The sequence below is a fragment of the Halyomorpha halys genome, unplaced genomic scaffold (assembly GCF_000696795.3).
Source record: "Halyomorpha halys isolate HHAL.00 unplaced genomic scaffold, Hhal_1.1 Scaffold269.1, whole genome shotgun sequence".
NCBI classification, from domain to species: domain Eukaryota; kingdom Metazoa; phylum Arthropoda; class Insecta; order Hemiptera; family Pentatomidae; genus Halyomorpha; species Halyomorpha halys.
In genome coordinates this window covers 1,562,743-1,585,859 of record NW_027112099.1, presented here as the reverse complement: position 1 = coordinate 1,585,859, position 23,117 = coordinate 1,562,743, and the positions used below count along the sequence as shown (strand labels likewise).

Below are 23,117 nucleotides of genomic sequence, written 5' to 3'. Positions count from 1 at the left end.
ATATATGCATGCATCACCAACAATCCACTAATATGTTTAAGGAGATATGCAATAACATCCCGTTGCTGAAAAGAAACAGTAATATAAGCTGGGGTTTTTTTGGTAGTTGGATTTATTTTTTAAATTAAATTTTTTTTTTTTACTATTTTGTAGCTTTATTGACCGCTATAAAAATTCTTTAAATTAGTTTTTAATGCAATTAGATTATGTTCAGTTTATTTGGAAAATATTATAATTAAGGAATCGTATTAATTAAAGTTTCAATCACGAAACTTTATATCTCATTATATGTCTATACGTAACTTCAGATGTATATAAAAAATAACTTAAAAATTGAAGAGAAACCCGTAACACAATTGAACAACGAACCAAGTAAATATAAAATAGGAGATTTTACAGTTTAAAGTTTCTTAAATCCTCCACCGACAGCATTTTTGGTCGCCTGTCATCTACACAAATATCCAGAGACTATCTTGTTCATTTCATCTCTTCTATTAAATGAGGACCATTTTGTCCTGCGAAATATGGCCAAATATAAAAAAGTGGACTGAATGCCCACTCTGTTTAAGAGCCTTGTAGGATAATTCTTACCTACAATATAAAAAAAAATAATAAAATAATTTAATAATTATATAATAACTGAGTAATTTTTAAATTTCACATTACATAAATAATTTTAATCAAATCACCAATTTCATTTCAACGCTGTAAACTGAGAATCATTATTTTGAACCCTAAAATTCGTAATTATGTTCCATTATTTATTATTTGTTGAATTCAACCTCTCTTGAAATAAACATCAGTTACAGAGATCCCCAATTGTCAATTCAATAGATTTCTATGAACGACTATGCTTGCGATCTCTATCGAATCCACGAATAAAGAGTTCCTTTATTACTTATTATCGACAGGACAGTTGAAAATATTTCAAAATAAATATAATAGAGCCGATCGAGAGGCACTATCAAACAATGAAGACTTGTCCGGTGTGTCATTAACCTTGCATAAAAGAAGCTTTTATGTGTCTTCGGTCTTTTGTAGCCAGCTGCTGTAGGTGCATGCTGCCTGGTGAATTTTTAAATTATCAAGTTAAAGTGTGAAGGTATATTAAAATGGGAAAAAATTCAAGTTGATGAGCAATTTAAAAAAAAAAAAATGTTCTAGGACACGCTCCACACTCCTAAACTTTTACTTTATTGGTTATAATTGAAAGATTTCAAAAGACTAATTTATATTTAGGTCAGTTATTGTGAACACATGATCGAGAATATACACCAGTACTAATATATTTCAGTAGGTTCTAGAATATACCAACATTTTGGAAATAAGACAAATGGTGACTACTTACATGAATTCAAAACAACACTTCAAAAGTTTGTGAATTTTTCTTTCCCAGTTCAAACTGGAGCGTGAAAACAGTATTTCCCACATATACATTTAATTAAACAATTAACAAACCAACTAATCATTGTAGCTTTAAAAGGGAGTATTAATGGAGGAAATTATTTCATGGAAGAGACATGTCCAGAATTTAACAAATATTCGGTGACCAAACTATATTTATGAGAATAGTATTGTCAGTTCAGAAGTTAGCATATGATGGCTGAAATAAATAAATTGATGTGTTTATTAAATAAATATTTTTAACTGATTGATACTTATAAATGATTTTGAAAATTATTTATTTATGAATGGAATATGATCCGGGTGCGGTCAAAAAAAAAATTCAAATAGTAAATGGGTATACTATTTTTATTGAGCCAACGTTTTTTAAAATTTTTATGGCTGCACCCAAACCATATTCCATTCATTTATACACACGGTCAATCAACAATCTTCCATCATTTATTTATAATGAGGTGTAGATAGTTGACCGTAGATTAATGCTTGGAGAAGTCTGTCGGGGGGTGCGGTCAGCAAAGAACAACATAAATAAACAAAACCATTGGCATAAAATAAATAAATATGGTTTTGTTTATTTATGTTGTTCTTTGCTGACCGCACCCCCCGACAAACTTCTCCAAAAATTATTTATTTATGTTTGGATATATTGCTTTAAAGGAAATACATATTCTTCAAACATTTTTAAAAATATTTATTGAAAAAAATAAAATAAAATATTTATTGAAAAAAAAATTTAAAAATAAAAAAAATGAACAAATCAATTTGCTGTTTTCAGTAATCTTATTATAAATTAGGTTTTGAAAGGTAAATTTTCTTACAAACACTTTTGAATTGAAATTTTTTTTTCAGAAATATAGTTTGGTCATTAAATATTTGGAAACTCTGCTTATGTCTCTTCCTTCGTCCTTCTTTTCAAAATCTCCTCCTTTTTCGAAAGATAGATCCTCCATTTCATAAATTGTGTCTGATCTAATTGAAGTTCTCATTGATAAAGATGCTTATATTGACTTATAATCATTTTTATATCAACTTATGATATAATATTCGTACAATGATCAAACGCCCTTTTCTAGTTGAATAGTATTGTTATTTTAATTCATCATTCTAATATACAAAAATACTCTTGGAAAGCTTCATTAAGAGTACTCTTATTATTTTGAAAATATACTTTTTAGGTTTTCTATTTTATCTCTTCTTTAAGTATTACTTTCGTAATATATATTGTAAAATGTATATTGTAAATTATATGTTTTATAATAGGTCTAGTATTAAGAGCGCTTGCAATGTTGATACGAAATATAGGTCAAATCCACCCTATTACTTCGCAGCAACTTTTTAAAATTTCTATGAGGTAACATACCTATATGATGTTATATATGTTTGAAAATAATTTTTCTTTTGGAATTGCCACAAGTGCTCCAAAATAAGTAATATTTAGGTAATCAGTAGGTACTGATAATTAGATAATTATTGGGGATCAGAGAAGACAAAGGAAATTATGCGGGCCATATTTAAATTTTAAGGAAACACGTTTGTTCTGTTTCTTAAAACTAATAAAAACTTACTTCAAAACATTCATGGCTAAAAAACGTTTGAATATAAAGGATGTATATTTTTAATTATGTATAATTACGTTTTGTTTTGTTTTAAGTATACTTGTTTTTAGTATTATTTATTATATCTTATAATTTTTTGTGCTATAATTTAATTAATCCTTGTCCGAACGTTTTAAATTATTATTTTATTAGTGTAATTTTAAAAATTGTTATAAAATGCAGTTTGTAAGTGTACTCTTTTAGTTATTTAAGTAAAATCCCCTCTTTTAAAAATAAATTATTTGTTGACTTAAAACAAAAAGTTTAGAGTACTACCAATGGGTAGTTCTCTACACGCTTGTGTCATTCCATTATAACTGAGATCAAATTTACTAAATGTATTGTAATGTACAGTTGTAAATTTCAATAAATATATTTTAAAAAAAGATTAGGATCTCTGTTTTATATATATTTAACAAAAAAAATTTTTTTTATCTATAATCGGAAGGTGTGGAATATAATATCTAGTAGATGCTCAATGCCAAATCATCCAAGCATGAGCAACCTTAGATATAATTAATATATAAAAAAAGTGTCAGTATCTTGGGTGTCAGTTGAGGATTGTGGTTTGGTTTAAGTCTTGATAAAGAATAACGGATTCTTTAACAAAGGGTGGTGTGGTCAGTATCACACTTGACTTTTTTTATGAGAGTCTGGTGTTTATTTTATTAAGGCTAAATGTGTCCTATAAGATTCCGGTCTAACAAATTACTTTTTATTAACAATATTTATCTTATATCGGAACTGGAATTGACACTAGGAATTCCTTAGCCCTGTGTGACCCATTAGATACTCATCTACCCAATTAGATACGTTACAAAATAATTTATTGTTTCAACATGACAATGATCTGACACACTGCCATTTTATTGAGCAAGACCAAGGATACATGTTGTTATCATTTACTTATATGGTTTATTAAATTATATTTTAATTAAATTGTATACTAATTATCGATATAAAAAGTGAAAGAAGGCTTATAGTCGGTAATCAGAAGTGTTACCCCGCCTTTAATTACATGTCTTATCTTACCTTAGTGATGCTTTTACGTGAAGACATTTTATCGCAATTGGCTGTCAACCGTCAGGGACATTTAATCTCTTTGTCATCAGTTTACCTACTTTATTACCTGTCACAAATTACCAGGCTCCACATAAAATTATAATAATATAAATGTATAATTTCTAATCATTCATATAAATTTTTTGTTTCTCAGCCAAAATGGCCTTGGAACACAATGTATATCTAGTTTGGAAGTCAGCACTATTTATCATCAAATGTTCATTAATTTTATTTGAAAAGTTCTTAGTTTCTCAATTAAGCTCAATTATGTGATTTATTTCAATTTCAAAATATTAATTTTTGTTTTATCCTGCTTCTATTAACACGTGTATTTATACTGCACGTTAGGTGTATTTTTTTAATTACATATTTATCTCAAACTTAAATTTTATTGGGAGCTGATAGGTTTTTATTATTCTTCAGCAAAAAAAAAAATATTTAGATTTAGGAGTATTAATATATTTGTATCGGACATCGTAATTGAGTGGTTATTTAAAATTTTCGGTAGAGTTGATATTTTTTGCTATTTTGAGAGTTTTCAAACTTATATTTTCATTACGCTATTTATAAATTTATGACCTTATATCGCCTTAATTCGACAATAAATTAAGATTTGGTATAAATGAATGTTACTTTCGGAAGCAATTTGGTTTATGATGCGTTTAGTCTTGTTAATTATTCTGGTAGTCAAGGACAGGGCACCAAATATTTGTCTGGATGATTCAGTATACAGAGTGAAATGCCTGTCTGCTTCTGATCTGCTACTAACTAATAATTTACTGATATATATTAATAGCCAAAGGCAAGTAAGGTATTGGTTAGAGTATTTTTTTTTAAATTGCTTTTTTTTTTTCCTGTATTTAAAAGTATATACTTATACTTATATTATAAAATGCAATGATATCGTCTAATATTGTCACAATCAACGGTGCATTTTTCAAAATGTTTCAGGTTATTGTAGACACTATATTTAGCACTCATAGTCATGGCAGAGGATGGGTTGAAAAATTCTCATCTTTCCATGTGAAAAAAAAGAAATAATTCCCAGCTCTCTCGAAATAATTGCCACCCTTTTTAAATCAACCGAAAAAAAAAATTAATGGTTAAGTTTTAAGTTAAGACGATGGTAGTTTTCTTAACTTGTGAAAATTGTACAGCGTTAGTTAGAAATAATTAAAGGACCTTGATTTTTTTATTTAAAAGTTGAGATTCACTAGTAGTGAACTGTTTTATTCTGAATGTTCTGAAAACTTCTTTTACTACAAATAAAAATTTAAAAAAGTACAATTGCGAAACGACATTTATATCTTGATTATTGTTCTTTGGAAAATATATTTATTTATTTCATTCATTTTGTTTGAAATAATTAAGTTCATTCATTAAGTTTAAATTCATTTCGATAAAAATAATTTATTAATTTTTTTGTCCTTGATATCTAAGAATTGTTTTTTACTTTATCTATAATTATATTTTATTGGTGTAAACTTAAAAATATATTTTATTTATTTTCGACCAGAAATTTAGTAGTAAATTTTTAATTTTTCTGAATTTATATTTACCTAAATTCACTCTTATTATTATTATTTTTTTTTTAAATTATGTTTATATAATTTATAGTTTATAATCGAAAGAAATGTAACTTCTGAGTACTTTTAATATTTTTTTGTGGAAAATTAGAGTTATAAGATTTATCTATATCAGACTATATATATTATGCCATAGTCTATATCAGACTTATAACAATATATTTTTTAGTCCTTATTTTTATTTAAAATACTTCAACTACTAAAAGAATAACTTAATATATATTTTAGTCTATAATTTTATTTAAAACACTTGAACTAATAAAAGATAACTGGGTTAAAATTATATATGTATGATTTCGTCATAGACTAGATGCTGTGTTGGTTACCTTGGCTTGCGATTCTGAAAGATAACACCTGCAGTAATTTACTGCCTTTGCACTTTTATCGTCTTCGTTAGCTGGATTTATTTATATTGTATTTTAATTAATTATTTTATTGAGTTGTTTAAGTAAATTGAAAGTATAACAATAATTACGTATGTATTTATTGTTTCGTAATTCACTGATATTTTATTTAATCATTTAAATACAATTTCATTAACCTATTGATTGAAACATTTCCTCTAGCGAGATCTGTTGGGCAAAGTTAGTATGATTTTGCAAGATACTTGAAATTTCATTAAATTAAAAAAAAAAATAGGCATTTAATGGGATTTACTAGTGCAATTCAAATTACATAGTTTATTAGCTGAACTATTACAAATTTTATGTGAGATGATTTTTTTTGAGAAATAATAAACTTTTAAATGGTGTTATATTGTTTGTATATTTCTTAAATTACTTAAGTTTTAATTAAAACAATTGAATCATTGTTTTCGGAAGAGTTTCGACATCTTTTATTTATATCTGGATTTTATTACTGTGTTGGCATTGAGAATTGAGTGTTCCTTAACTAGATAGAAGTTGTATTATTTATGGCAATGCTATTCGTCATGGCTGTTAATTCGGAGAGTGCACTTCTAGTATTAAAATAGTGATCATAAAAAAAAATAAAGATTGGTATTTTTGTTCAATTCCTATGTGAACAAGTGACTTGCTCGACTTATGATGAAGATAAGTTAGATCTACCCTAAAATTGTAGCTAAATGGAGAACGTAAGGAGGTTTAGATTAAATTTCATATTTAAATTTGAAACTGCTGCCTTGAAAAGTTGTAATTTTTTTACTTAACCACATATTCACTGGTATTATAGATATTTAATAAGACATATTATCTAACTATATTAAAAGTTTGTTTGTCTCAATCTTTGGATAAATTTTTTAGTTGATTGTGTGAATATAGTTAATAAATTATGTATAAAATATGTGATAGCAGGTTCAGAACTCAAAAAAGAAATAATGAACGAGAAAACACACTCACGGTTGCTGATAATAGACTGATTTATTCTATCCAGTAATCCTATTTTTATACATTCTCGAATTGTGGACAGAGGGAGTTAGGTATTAAGATTTATATTACACAGTCTGTAATTATAACTCTCCCTTGCCAGTTTACGGACAATTCATCGTAAACTCAAAAACAAAGCAAGTAAAGAAATAAAATAAAAAATCACAAAAGAGAAATTTCCGACACAATATTAAACAAAAATATGTACAAAGTCAATTCAGAATATTGGAATAAAATAAAATGTATACAAAAACAACAAAAAGAAAAGCTTCTGCTTCGGTTTTGACGAGGAGGCATCCCAAGTGCCTACGAAGCTGCTATCTCAGGGAACCTTAGCTGTTCATCATGAACCGTACGCTTCTTCTTCGGTTCCTGTAAGCTTTCAATAGTTACCACACTGTGTTCTCTGATTGTAGCCACCCGGAATTGACCCTCATCACAGGGATTCCTTACCCCTGTTGGACCCCAAACGGCGATATACAACCTTTCCGATTTTGACCTCCCCCATCACGTCATGGGGGTTCAAATTCTCCAGCGCGATCCATCGAACTTTCTCCCGCTCGATGCGCTCCCTGGCCTTATCCCATAACTTGCTCATGACCATCCCATGGCTAATAATTTCCTCCACTACCTCCGCCGTGTCCATGAAATTCCTACATCGCCCTTGGAGACTTCGAACGGCGAGAATCCCATGGTGGAGTGAATCGAAAGGTTATACGCGGCCACCGCTCGTACCATCGCCTCGTCCGGTTCCAGCCCCTTGTCCGCATGATAAACACCCAAATGGTCGCTTAGAGTGCTATGTAATCTTTCCACACCCCCTACTCTTAAGATGACCGGGAGTGTTAATGTGGCATTCTACTCCTTGGGTCCTCATTTCATCCCGTATTGCGGCATTGTCGAATTCCTGCCCTCCGTCGGACGAAATTCGGGTCGGGACTCCATAAAATTGGAACCATACCCTCAGCGCTGAAATCACAGGCTGATTTATCCCAAACTTGATGTGCCATGGCTACTTTGCTGAAAAGGTCGATGGCTGTTATCCACTTATAGCCTTTCCAGGTGAAGGAGTCTATTTGGATGTCGCAAAGTGGTCTCTGGGCCTTAGGCGTCTCCTCTTGCACTGCTTTAGGGGGTGGCGGTCATATTTCGTACTAAGGCATACGTTGCATCCGTCCTATGACCTGTTGCAAAGTCCTCTTCATCCCCCACCAGAGGTAGCGTCGTTTAAGGGCCTGAACTGTTTCATTCAAACCGCGGTGGTTAGTTATCCCCTGGTGATAAGCTAATAAAGATTTTATAAGATAATAAAGGTTTTATCAAACTCTGTCAGTTCCTGTCTCCATAGTCTCTTCATTTTGTCCCGAACGACAACATTCCCCACATATAAATAAAAAGTTTTCCCGGGCCTCATAGCGACATTCAGTACGCGGCATATCTGATTTTCTCGTACCCCTGGTTCTGACCATATGGTGTTAATGGAGCTCTGTACGTATTTCGGATATTCAACATTCATCAGGCCGGAGGTCCTTGTTTTCCATATAATTTGGTATTTCTTATCCTTAATGATTTCCTCCAGTTCCTCCATTTCGGGTGGCCTGCCCCCGGTTCAGAGCTTTCGTATCCTGATGTCGGACTTTCCTCTTCGTTTGCCTGTATATTGGAAGGTTCTCCCTCTCCTGGCGTCCATTCCCGAAGGAATTGCTTATTGTCCCGTACCATTTCAACTTGTTCCTCCTCAACAGCGTTAATGATAATTGCACGAGAGTCACCATAATGCACAAGTCCGCCAGTACTTTTTCCTGACCTAGTTTATAGACGATATCCATATTGAATTGACTGAGGAGTTCTTTCCAGTGGGTAACGTGCACCGAAGACTCTTTCAGTTTTTCTACCCACTGGAGATGCCGGTGATCTGTGTGGACTTAAAATTGCCCTCAAACACATAGGATCCGAAGTGCTCCATCGCCAAAACGATTGCTAATAGTTCCCGTTCGAGAGGACCGTACCGCGATTTAGCGTCCGTTAATCTCCTGCTGCCGTACGCCACAGGGCGCTCTCCTCCCTCGCTCTCCAGTGACAACACCGACCCATGTAAAATTTCGATCGACTTTGGCAAGTGTATTATGTCTTCTGGAGGAATGAAGACGCCTCCGAAAGCTCACTGTGTGGCTGGTCTTAGGTCCAACATAGCCTCCTTTTGAACAGGTAACTGGGAACAACTTTATATTAATTTTTTTTTGTTCGTTTTCGATTAGCGCATGATGTATGCTTGAGCAAATGATATGATAATGCGCTTGTCGGGGTTCACTAAGGGCCTTATTTGGATCGAATATTCTCCACTGCTTAGTGATGTGTGGTGGGACAATAAATGGTCGACTTGGTTTTTGTTGCTTAAGTGAATACAAAAGTTATTGTTTGATATTCGTGATTCGTGATATCTATTAATTTAGCTAAGGCTTCAATATACATTTTTTATTTTATTCCCTTTATGTAATCTAAAATAATAGCATACTCACGTTTACTATCCGGTTGGTTACCAATCATTTGAGCATATGTTGGTCTAATTGCGTTATATTTCACTCCACTGGTACTTGGTGCATAATTATTCAAATGCCTTTCAGATTCAGTCCCTCTTTCCAGATAACCTTGCTTGGTTTCTTGCATTTTTACTGAGTTGTGCAGTTGTTATTGCACGCCCGGCAAAAAAAAAAACAACTGTTCAAACTTGAAACAGTTATCCAAGCCCGTGCCCTGTATTTCTATCAGCAAGGAAGACAAACCAACTAAAAACAACGTCTAGAGCTGTCCCAAAAATTTGAAATATTTTTTTTTTTTAAATTATTACGAAACTTTTGGATAATTTGATCTAGCTGTTCTGTTTAAGTTCAATTAAATCACATTTAAGTTATTTCAGTTCATTAGTTTTGCTATATTTTATAGCTTTTAAAAACGGATCTTCCTCTCAATAGGCTCAATTGAAAGTCGGCTGATGGTATGAGTATTTCTTTAGCTTAGTAAGTATATGCACAATAGTTAGATTTCTTCCAAAATATGAGTGGAATGTTCTAAGACGGTTTTGGAACGCGTGTTTCTTATTGTCAGCTTCAATTTTTTCTGAACATTTTACTAATTTTTGCGCTATTCATAGTTTGTTGTTCTCTGTATTAAACTAAATATTCCACCACTCCATACTTTCGATTTCCTTAATACAGGATTTAACATCTTTGCTAACAGATGTTCTCATTGCTAGACCTCTACGAATCTGCTCAACTGCTTATCTGCTGTCGATTCCGCAGTAACTAGGTATTCATAAAAACATGACACAACGAGTTCAGCTATTTAGTATTTTCAAACATGCTTTAACTCTATTATTAACGGATTTTTAGGAAAAGGATCTCTTAATGATTTTAGGGCTGATTGAGATTCTGAGAAAATTTCTGAACGTGGCAATTATTAGAGATATTACAAACAGCGAAGTTGATTCATAAGAATTCTGCAATATACTCTTAAGAAAGCGGTTGTAAAGAAGATAAAAAGATATGGTCATCAGAAACTCCAACATAATCCACTCCATCTGTTTTTGAGCCATTTGTGTCAATGATTATCCAGTCATTATGGGTAGTTTTTAAATTATTTAAAAATTTGTAGTGAGTTTATTAGGGTCGAATAAATTTTTTTTTTAAACAACATATATTATCAATCATATCAACTGCATTTACCTTTTATCGAGGTAACTGATAAAAACTAAAAAAAATAATAAAGGTGAGTTATATTATTGGTAAAGAATTGAAATCATCTCATTAAGCCCAGAACGGTGTTTACATGTTGCATTTTTTTGGTTGCGAAATTATGCCCTATTTGTATATTTGTTTGTAACAGTTAAAAATATTTGAATAATACTGGAATTGGAACTTTTCATTTGCCGTGGTCAGAAAGTGTGGTTTGCATGCCCCATCCCCCACCATCCGACTGACATTAAACGTGAAAATAAAAAAAATGAATCCGTCTCACAAGAGCCCACGAAGGGTCTGTGGGGAGGGGAAACAGGCAGGGTATAGGAGCCATTTTCACGACCTTGTGGCAGTAGTCTTGTTATGTAGTTTGTACTGCAACAACATTTATCCCTTGTATAAATGTAAATGTTTTTAGGCCAGGATTTATGTGTGAATATACGGTTTCCATCCTGATAAAGAACCACCAATTTTCAATAGCAATAAAATTTTCTGTTAAATCTTAATAGTTCTTGGTTGATTATTTGAATATATGTATATTTTATTAATTCTTATAAAGTTCTGGTAATAAATAAGGAGTGTACTTTATCATCCCGATGTCATTGTATTCCACGTATCCTCAATATTCTACACGTTTTGACGGTTATGTTCAAGGCCGCCGATCCCATCTCGACTGTTGTCGGCGACGTACTATTGCAAAACGTATTTTGAAAACTGGTACCTAAGCACCAGGACAGTGAGAGACCCCGATACTTGCTAACTGCCATTATATCAATATGCAATCGGGTCATGGCAGCTCGCTATTGGCAACACTTTTTAATCGCTCTCTCTCTCTCTCTCTCTGCCATTTTTATTTCAAAACAACAATTTGCCTATTTGAATTTATTTTATGATTGTTTTGGGGTTATATTTTAATTTCTGAAATTGTTTCGAACTGTTATTCAATATTCATGCTATAAACAGCCTTTGACCTTGCAAGTTTGGCAAACAGACGAAGAAAAAAAAAATGAATTTTATTAAAGTGTTAGATGTTTAATTTATTTAATCCGATTTAAATGGTATTTGCCGACTTAAGTGGGTTTGAGAATTCAAATTCAAAGATCTTCTTGAAAACTGGATTTCAAAAATTTAACCTTGGCTTTTCCTTTCATCATTTTTTGTATTGTTAAGTAAAGTTCAAAAAATTAAAAATGGAGTAAAATTCGCAAATATTAGTGAACTGGTGGATGTTACCAGAAACATCTTCGCATTTATTCAAAGTAAGTTAAATTGGTTTGATGTATACAAGTAGGACACAAGAAGCAAACGTAACTATGAAATGGAATATGGAAGAAATTTGAAATATGTGGTCGAAATCTCAACAAGGCATAGAAGCTGTCTTGGTTAAAGGGGAGTGTAGAAAAATTAGTGCTGTTTTCATTTCATTAAATTAACTAAATTCTGAAGAAGGTTATAGTTAATCAATGCACAATCAATTATTATATCCAAAGATTAAAATAAAACATTCGTGATCACGAGAGAAAATATATGATACAAATGGTGGATTATTCAATGTGAGAGGTATTGTTATACTATATTTGGATATCTTATCGTATTCACTATCATGCCTAAAGTCATTAAATTATTAAGTTATAAACTTAATCATAAAAGTATTTAAAAGTTCAGGAGGTTTCATTTATTGCACATTAAAACTGATTACAAATTTGAAAAATATTGCAACATATTTAATTTTTTTTAGATATAGATGTTACGTGTGATGTTACATAAGGTTATGACCCGCATTATCGCTTCATATTTAAAAATAACTGTGATCATTTTTGAATTTGAATTTTTAACTCCAGGTCTGATTATCGTGGAAGGAGCTTGTCATGGCCGAATGATTAGAATCCAGATAAATATATTTCGCCTTAATATACTAATTATTATTTTACAAATCTGATGGGTTTTCACTTGTTCAAATATTTTTTACGGTAACAATTTTAATTGAAAGTACTAAGATAGGGGTTGGTTGGGCTTGTGTGACTTTTCATTTTAATATAATACAAGAATGAATTTACGTTGTCAATACGAACTTATAGAAGGTTCGAACACGAAGTAATATCTCCTGCACTATTTTAGCTTATAGATTTTTCAGGAACAACATTTTGTGATCGTAATGGAATAATTATAATTATTTGATTGCAATCACAGTTTTCATGATTATTGTTAGATCGCATCCGAAGGCCACGGCGATTTTTCTTGTAACTGGAGGCAACTAGCAGATTGTACAGAGCTTACAGTTTCAAAAAAACGTTTTTAGTTGCCTGATTTTTTTTTCATTTTTATTTAAAAGTTTTAGCTCGACTTTTAATTTATTGGGATGTACTAAAAACGTTTTAAGGAAAAGTTCAAAGTGAGGATTATTCACAACTTGTTTTGTTGAAGTTATTCGTTTATGTTGTGTTCTAAACTTTTGTTTCCTAATATTAGTACTATTAAAATACGTCTAGATATTATTATAAATTTCACCTATAAAGTTTTGTAATGTTCAGTTTTGATTCTTCCTTCTTACAATATGGTTCCTATAAAAACACTGTTCTCCCTGTTGCTTTTAATTATTTTAAAGAAACATACATTTATTGAAATATAAGGAAGAAATAAAACGCCAAATCTCACAATCCCACACTCGTACTATTTACCGATGTTCAATATTTATGACCTCTATGTCGAAAGAGCTTTTTCTGCTATAAAATAAGTTTTGAGTGGTTTTAAGTACTATTTGAGAAGGGAATTCTCCACAAAATAATATTATTAAAATTTAACCATTAAAAAAAAAATCATTGTTTATTATATGAAATAAATATTTATTGAATAGTTTACTTTTACTATTTTGCTAAAACATGTTTGTATATTTCAAAGTTTATTCCACCACAATATAAGTGGATTTTTATTTTGTACTTAAAAATACTCACTAAACAGTAAAGAAGTAAGCCCGGTCAGATTGTTTATGACCAATATATTGTTAAATCTAAAAATTATTCTAAAGAGGCTTTGTCCCGGAATAATAATAGACTATTTTTCATTTTATTTTTCAATTTTTTTTTTTATGATATAATTTAGCGGGATCTTTCTGTCTATGTTTGAATGAAGATCTACGCCTCGCTTTGTTTATGCAATAGACCTTTTTAGAATTTACGAAATTTATTTTTTAATATTATATGAAACTGTGTGATTTATGTTAGTTAATGGACAAGTGTACATTGGAATTTTAAGCTAAGTTTTTTATAATCACCATTACACGCCATAGATTCAGTGTTTTATGTAAACATGCTGTTTTAGAACTTGGGACAGCCCACCTGAAACGATTATATGCCATATTTTTTTCTGGTCTGAGAAGCCTCAAGTCCCTCATTATCTTTCAGTTGTTTTAAAATGAAATGAATTGACTAACTTCTTCGGAACAGAGAGTCCTTTGAGGACCCGCCCCATTAATGATCCAGTTAAACACATTAATTGAAACGACCGCTTTCAATCGACTCATGATCGTCCCACGAGTCATCTATTATTCTGCCTTCATCGATGACAACAGAGATGTTTTGAGTTTATGTCCCGTACACGAATGCATAAACAAGACACATCCCTTTACGAGTTATCGCCTCTGACCCAATTACCCAGTGGGACATCTCGGACAGCTGTAATTCTGCGAGGCTAAGGCAGCGGCCAAACCTGATCAGAATAAGATATTGAGGTGAAGAAAGACCTGATGGCAAGGACGGCGGCGGTGTATGCAAAATCCTGTCTTCTGGCTTCATCGCGGCTTTCAATACCCCACAAGTGTACAGCGTGATACCTTTCATCTCATCACAGTTACAGGCTCTCATTTATTTTTTTCTACTCATTTTTTTACAAAAAAAGGTATTTTCCTTAGATTATCCCTTTTTTCCCCTCAATATTGGAGAAGTACTACTCTTAAATGCTTCATCTAAGCATTATTTACTCCTACAGAAAGAAAAAGAATTTAACCACAATTATTCTTTTTTTTTTTTTTATATATTTGGCCAATTTAAATGCGAAAATATACTTTTAAAACGATATTATTATATCGAATAAAGATGTTCAAATGAACTATAATAACATTAAAATAACTTTTTAAAAGTGATTTTGCCATGCGATGATCCGACCGACAAACTACACCTTTTCTTATAATTACTGATATTAGGACAGCTCAAATAAAGAGACTCGAATTAAACTTAATACGAGGCATTGGTGATAGGAATCTTTTTCTGCCCTTATGATAACAATTGATGAAGTCTACGGTTTCCTAATCTGGGAGATTTAACTCTCTGTTTTAAAGTGTTCAAATAATATTTGTTGTTATATTATTACAGGCTATAAGATCAGGGCAGGCACAAACTAAGAACATTTTATCTTAATGAATGAGTAAATATGTACAGGATGTAGTTAAATGTATGTATATTCATAACCTTTGAATTTTCTTGTTTTCAAAATCTACTGGAAAATCTCCCTGTCCAATTCATTCATGTACATGTGCTCTCACAGACTTGAAATTTGTTATGCTCACAATACTTTATCATATATTTCGTACAGTATTTTACATAATTAAATATATATATAATTTTTAGCCATAGATTTCAAGGTTACTCTCTAACCAATCGAATTTTTATTTTTTCTAATTAATGTTCACGTAATCATCTGTAATTCATTAACATCTCAGAGATATATAATTTAATTCCAAGCAAGGCCATTCAGTGCTATTTACTACTTTGAAAAATCTACGCCTTTCAATGCCTATGATTTAAACATTTTTTTTACCTATATTTATTTATTATTATTTTATTTATTTTTTTATTATTATTTTTTTTCTCTCTTCCCTTTTTCAAATTAACTTGTTTCTTTTTACTATTAGAAGACAATTGTTTGTTTTATTTAAGTGTACCAATATCATTGTTTTTTTCTTTTAATAAGAACATTTATATAGTTTGGGGTGTCATTTGTATGACTATACCCCCTCATAATCAACTGTTAAAAATATATATAAGATAAGTTATATATGAATTTTGAAATTATGCAATAAGGAAGCATTTAATTGAGCATTTTGTGGTTGAATTTTCTCGTTTTGCGTAAATGTTTCTTTAAAAAAAAAAGAAAAATGTCTGACGGTATTTATGTCTAGTATGTAACTTTGTCTAGTATCTAATAGTATTGAAACTTCTGGTTCTTAATATTCTAAAATAATATTTACTCCCTGCTTGATTTGTTACAAGGCAAGTTATTATTAATTTTTAACCCTCAAAAAAGGCGAACTTGATAGATTAAAACAATGTTGTGACTTGTGGCCCTATATTTTAAAACCATATAACGTCTAATATACCACTACCAGAAAATTACTTCTGCATTTCCATTTTATTTTTTCATTATCTGTCAATACTAACTGATTTAAAGAATATTCTTATCGCTTTGGCTCGGTTGCCAATCTTATGGGTTGCTATCTCTATCTAAGAAGAAGTTAAATAAATATTCTACACAGAATTTTTTATGTTTGTCGTTCTTTCTCGGCTAAAAGACTTTGCTTGGCGTTTGGTGGGATAATAATGTTTGAACTTTGAACTTGTTCCAAATCGCAAAGCTGTTGGCTCACGAATCTTATACGAAGCACCTATAATTAGGTTTCTAAAGGCGTTCACCCATTATCAATTAAAAGCTTTGATAAACAAAAACAAAGAAACCTTTCGACATCCTCGTGTTGACAATATGCCTTAAAAGGCCGAATACTAATATGACCCAAAAGGACAGCTGGACCCGATCTAATTGACCTAGGCCACAAAGGGTTCATGAGAACCCAGCTTCTGTTCTCGTCATCTCATTGACGTAGACGTAGGACACGTGGTCAAATTGTGTTATTTTGTTTGTTAGCGCGTTAACCTGTGTAAACGTCTTTCAAAAATACTTATCTGCTCTATCGAGTTTTAATAAATTTATTTTAACGAATTATAAACTCTTTAGTAGAAATAAATAAGTTCTGTAAGACAACAGTAGGGGCACTCTTAATAAATTTGTTCGGCATTGTAATTGGCTTTTATGTTTATTTCATGGCTTTGAGCCTCTCTTTGGAATGTACTTCTGAAAGTGTAAGTAACTAAAAACATGTTATTAAAATTTTCTTATCAGGCATTTTGAGATGGTGCTTGTTAAAAACGTTTGTATCTTTCTTCAGTCGTATTCAAACAATACTTCACAATATAAACTAATAATGTTTAACTTTTTTTGTGTTATAGTGATCTAAATAGAAAAATAATAAGACTATTTTGTAACCATTATATATTTTATTGCCAAATAAAATTGTGATTTCATAAGTTCTTTTAATAATTTATAACGTTATTCTTTTTGTGAAAAGATAAAAGATGTTTAGTTTTTAGGTTATCCATCTGTTTTTATATTCCGTAGATCTTAAAATCAACTGGCATTATTACTAGTGATAAACTTTCTAGTTTTAAAATAAAATAGTTATGATAATTTTGCTTATGTAAAGGGTATTACTTTTGTATGAAACCACCAGTTTAATATTTAAAAAAGAATGCTGAGAAACCTCCTTTGAGTAGAAATTAATTTCAGTTCTACATTTATTTATAAATTCCGTTTATTAATGTGTTTTTCGTCACTTTCTATTACCACCTATGACTTTATATGCTCCATATTTATTCTGCTAAAATCTTTTTCTTTCCAAAGATACATTGCATCTATATTACTATTCTTATTTATTAACATTTGTTTGAAGTATTTTTCCTTTAGTTAATTATCAAATTCTTTTATAGTTTTTTTTTTTTTTACCAGCAATCCACAACAGAGGTTTGTTTTATAGTTAAATTTAACCATTGTTTATTACTACTTATAGTATAGTGAGACACCCTGTTTTAATTTGTTATCAACGTATGTATTTTACTTTATAGAAGTTAATTTTTAAAATATCTTCTAATTTATGTCCTTAGCCAGTTCATTGTTGCACTGTTATCTGTGTATTGTCATCCATTTTAGCAGAAATCAGTGGAGCCAACTGTGAACAGGAAGTTCCCGGAGCTATCCATGCATTGACCCGGTTATTGGCAAACCTGTAAACAAGTTCTCGGTTTCCTCTGGTCTAGGATGCTAGTTATCTCTCCTGCCCGTTGGCCTAAAGACTACTTTCTGTCTTAGATAAGTATGGTGCAGTGTGTTTCGCATCGAATATATTTTAGGGCAGCGGTAAAATTTGAATATGATGCCTAGCTGTTGTAGGATGGCAAGGATTTGCCAAGGATTTGAATCTTTATTCGAAATTGAACCCCCTGAATAGTTCGACCAATTTATCCACCTTAAATGTTAATCAGGTATCAGTGTATACAATTTTCGGAAAGAAGGATAATATTTGTTAAGTGGGCGTATTTACAATGTCCCCTATCGACGCCATATGTCACTTAATAACTATCATAACTCTATTTGCAATAAATAGACTGTCCTGGAACACACGAAGAATCGGCTACTGTTCGGTCTGATACTGTGTGGAACATAAATTCAAAAGTCATTTACTTCAGAAAACTAGAAAGGACAATACTTAATATTAGCAGCATTGTTAAAAAAAACAAAAACAACTTGGATGGGATTCAGAAAATGACCAATAATCAACTTTCTAAAATAGGAAGAATATCATCAAACATAGGATAAGTATGAAGGAATTTTAAGAAAGTAGCAAAGGAATTTTTCGGTTATGTACTTTAATCTGAACCTAAAACGTATTTAAATCGACTTCAAATGCGGTTTCATGGCTTCAGGCTTTTCCATCTCATTTCTATCTGTACTATGATCAACATGTAATACTTCCTATGGATTTTCTTTTCTAGGAAGCTGTTTATATTAATTTATCAATATAATAAGGTGAAAAAACTGCCAATAGAACATATTATTATTCTATATTTTGTACAATCACATTATTTAAATAATATATATTTTTTTAATTATATATATATAAAGGACAATATTTCATAATAGAAATTGATTTAATTGAAAAATATGTAGATATATAGTACATGAGTATGTGGTAAATCTCGAAATGTTGTTCAAAATATAGAATAATAATTTGTTCTAATTGGAAGTTTTTCACTTCAGCATATTAGCAAATTAATACTTTCTGTATGTCACTTAAATATACCCTTTGAATAAATAGAATTGACAATTCATATTCTCGAAAATGAATGAAGTAAACAGACTTCATTCATTTTACTTAATGTTCCGTTAACCCTCCAATTCGTTAAAACAACTGTTAGTAACAGAGCTTAAATTAATTTCCCCTTGAAGAAGATGTTGGTCAGTCTCATCTCAACGACATTAATTGGTGATGTCAATCAGTGGTCATAATTATTCATTCCTCTTCTCCGATGACGAAATACTGTTCCGTTTTAATTTCTTTCCTAAGTACAGCCAAGTTCACAATGGCCTCCGAATATTATAATTGTTGTGCAATAGAACCTTGTTGACGATAAAAATATTGAAGATTGCAAAACATAAATACGAGTGATGGTTATCGTGGTTCAAGATATTTGGCCTCGACACGAGATATGTATCGGAGTATTTGTTGTGTAAAGGAAAATAAGTCAAATTTCAGCTTCAGAGCCAGTTGAGGAGTTCCATATCAAAAGTTAATATATCATCTTCTGAAAAGTAAATACTTTTTATTTTACTAATTAAAATTCCTTACCAAAAGCTTATTCATTATTTATTTCAAAATCATAATTTTCTTCTACCAATTAGGTGAAATCAATATTTTCAATTAACAATTAATTTATCTGTATAATATACTCCCATAATAATAACTTTACCAAAGTAGGTATACTGAATTTTGATAGAAAACTCCTCACTTATTTTTTCAATGATTTTACTTAATTAAATACGATATTACTGTTATGTTGTAAATCAATCGATTTCGTTGCCATTCTTGTTTAGAAAAGTATATGAAACATCTTGTATTTAATTAGGAGTAATATTGATTAAATAGGACATCCTTAGCATCATTTATTTTTTACATATATTTACTACGTTTGCTTTCATCTCAATATCATTTTGTATCGCAGTAGCATATATTCTTTTTCCTATATGTTTACGAACAAAGCCAATACATTTTTTCTCGGTAGATATATTGTTGATAGTATGTTAGACACATCTCTTAGGAATTTAATGATTTTGAAGAAATTAATATGACTTGCCATGAAAATTGATGGCATTTACAACGCAAAATTGGATGCGGTCTGATCATTTTATGCGGAAAACTACCGTTGCAATCGATAAGAGCTGTTGAGTGGATTCTTCTGAACCGAAAAATACTTGAAATCCATCAACGCTTACTCTGAGCTGATAAACTCAAGAAAAATATAAACAAAATATTTATTGATATTTGTCTCCGCTCCTTAACGTCCGGCTAGTCTCTGTTAACTTCATGGTTAAGTTAAGAAGTTGAATATTCAAATACGTTTTATAAATATAGTTTTTCTTTTAAAGAAGAATTTATAGTTGGGCTTGTCTTAACCATTATTAACAGTACTGTTGCTCTAAGAGCAGATAATTAAATGCAAGGCGCAATGCCTCATATTTAAGGGATTTCTTCATCAACTGGTACCTTGCTTACCCGTCATGAGATTTAGTTTCTGCCATTATAACGGAAGAGTTCATGACTTAGAGACATACCTCTTTAATAAACTAGTCGTTTATTCTGTTGCCATGGAAGATAGTCTGGTTTACGGCCAATAAAGGTAAAAATTGCAAGGATTAACTATCTAATGGTAACCGAACAGTTAGTTAAACCAATAAATAGTTAATATTTACTATTTTTTACCTTCCGTACCTACCGATAGTCACCCGGACTATCTTCCTACAATCAAACTTTTAATGTAAGTTTTCTCATTGTCTGATTTTATCATAATAATTTCGATTTATTTCCGTTATGCAATTTAATTGAAAAACATTATTTGTACAAGAATTAATTACTTAAATAAATTTTAATTTTTAGTGTTTCTAAAGGCAACCCTCAATTGCAAGGGGGAACCTTCCGCCGTCACAAGTACTGTTTAAATAAAGATTTATTTTTTATTATTACACTAGTATTATTATTTATTAAAAGAATGAGAAATGATTTTGAGTACATATTCATAGTAATAAGAAATTAAATTCTACATATAAAATTTTCAACATTTCTGATTTATAATGAGGTGTAGATAAATCATTCATATATAAGTCACTCACTATATTTCATTTTGTTTCATATTGTTCAATTTGTAAATTCAAATTTATTTTTTCATTTTTTTAGACACTACTTACATATCTTCTCACCTACATAATATTATATTTCATCTTTCACTGTTCTCAATCAATCTGCTATCGTCTTATTCCATGATTATCAATCAATTATTTTTTATTAATCAATTATCAATTTTTTATTATTTATTATTCAATTCAATATTTTGTATAATTCCAAATTTGTTTGTATACTATTTCTTTTCAATTTTATGTTCCCCTAAATGATGGTTGTTATCTCTTTTGTTCTATAGCCCTGATGAAGACATGAAACTCAGATCGAAACGTCGGCATAAATAAATATTGTTTTGTTTATTTAAGTTTTTCTTTGCTGACCGCACCCCCCTACCATCTTCTCCAATCAATTCTGATTTATGTTCTGACATAGAATCTAAAAGGAATAAACATCAATAGTTAGCCGATTTATTGTTTGTTTCAAATATTCTATCAAAAGTGTTAATAATTTTAAGATATTTAAAATAAATCAGAAGTAAAATGTGCATAATTTTACTTCACGTTTACCCAAAACAAAACCTTATATGAATATTCGATTGGTCCCCTATATAAATTTTAATTATTTAATTAAATTATCTCAGTAGCTCAAGGAAAATCATCTATCCACTTCTCATACATTTGTAGGAATCATATTTGGTTCTCTTTCTTTATTTTATGTAAAATATATCAAATGCATTATTATAGCATTGCCTTAATAAGCGCAATAAAATATTGTATTGTAATATGTAAACTAGTTTATGAAAATAAAATATCGGCGAGCTCCATATTTTCAAGTGTCTACTGACTTCTCATCATATTACTGAACACTATCTTAAAATGTGTCATGTTAGAGTTTCTAGCAAATTGACTAAAATTAAAAATATTGAATCCATCTGCTTTGTTTTCTTATTAGACGATTTTACAATGCAGTTAATTGTAATATCATATCTATTTTTGGTATGTCTGTCTTCATTTTTAAGAATTTAAAAAAAAAATATTTACACTCGCATACTGTGTACTCATTCATTTCTTTTTTATTTAAAAAACAATAAAGGTTATTCTTATATAGCTAATTGATCTTGGATAAGGAAAAAATGAAATGAAAAACCCAGAGCTTTCAGAGGATTGACTGAGAGCTATTGTCTTGTCTGCAATTAAAAGCATTTCTATTCGGTTGTGACTAAAGCGCTACTCTTTATATTTCACATAAAATACTCGCTTTGTTAATAATGTTGCATATCTGCGTTATTTGTTAAGATTTATTTTGTGCTCTAAAACGTGTTTTAGTCATTTAATTACATCTCGAAAAATAAAAAAACATTAATTCTCAGAGGTTTCATTATTATTTTTTTTTTAAAAATAAAAATAATTCTTATGACAGTATTCGTAACTTGAATATTTCAGCTTAAATTAGTAATAACTGAAACCGTCAATCGGTTCTAGCAATATTTTGTGGTTCGAGTTATAAACAAGTCAGTAACCTGTAGAAGATGGAGTAACCTCAAACCTTTTGGTTGAGCTTTTGTTTTTGAAGTGACAATCTTAATGGCGTCTTTTAATTAAATTATAGTTTAAACAGATATAGCTGTTTCTTTTCATACTACAAATTTGTCCTTGTAAGTTAAAAAAATCCTTGTTTAAATGACTGAATATTTTTTAAATGAAAAAAATATTGTATTACATTTCTGGCTCGCCATCTATTAATTTAGATTAAAAATTAATTTTTGTCATTTTCGGATCTACATTTAGACTTATTTGTTTAAAATAATCACTATTTATTAATTTAATTATATTACAGTTTTGAATCATATTCTCTTATAACCTCTTCTTTCTCTGAGCAATGAGAGCTGTTTGTAGAGGCAACTTCAAAAATTCTGATCCTGTACCATCACCAGAAAATAACTTCTCTGTGTAAGACCTTCCTGTCACCATCCTCCCAAGTTTTCCTAGGTCTTCCTTGAGGTATTTTTTCCCGTACGCTACTTTCCTACGATCTCTGTCATTCGAAATAAATGACCTTTTTTTTTTTTTTTTTTTTTT

General features: G+C 30.5%; 1 protein-coding gene and 1 long non-coding RNA gene across 4 annotated transcripts in view; one reads left to right on the top strand and one right to left on the bottom strand.

Moving 5' to 3' along the window:
• LOC136796423 (uncharacterized) overlaps window positions 1-1,573 on the bottom strand; it is a 12,261-nt gene extending 10,688 nt beyond the window's left edge. The window contains exons 1-2 of one of the 2 annotated variants that reach the window (XR_010844137.1): window positions 1,349-1,573; window positions 398-591 (exon numbers count right to left, since the gene is read on the bottom strand). This is a non-coding gene — a long non-coding RNA (uncharacterized lncRNA). The remainder of the gene's footprint in view (window positions 1-397; window positions 592-1,348) is intronic. The other variant, XR_010844138.1, reaches the window with a different exon arrangement.
• The window catches only part of LOC106680574 (facilitated trehalose transporter Tret1-2 homolog), a 152,179-nt gene that overhangs the window by 2,564 nt on the left and 126,498 nt on the right, over window positions 1-23,117 (top strand). The window lies entirely within an intron of this gene.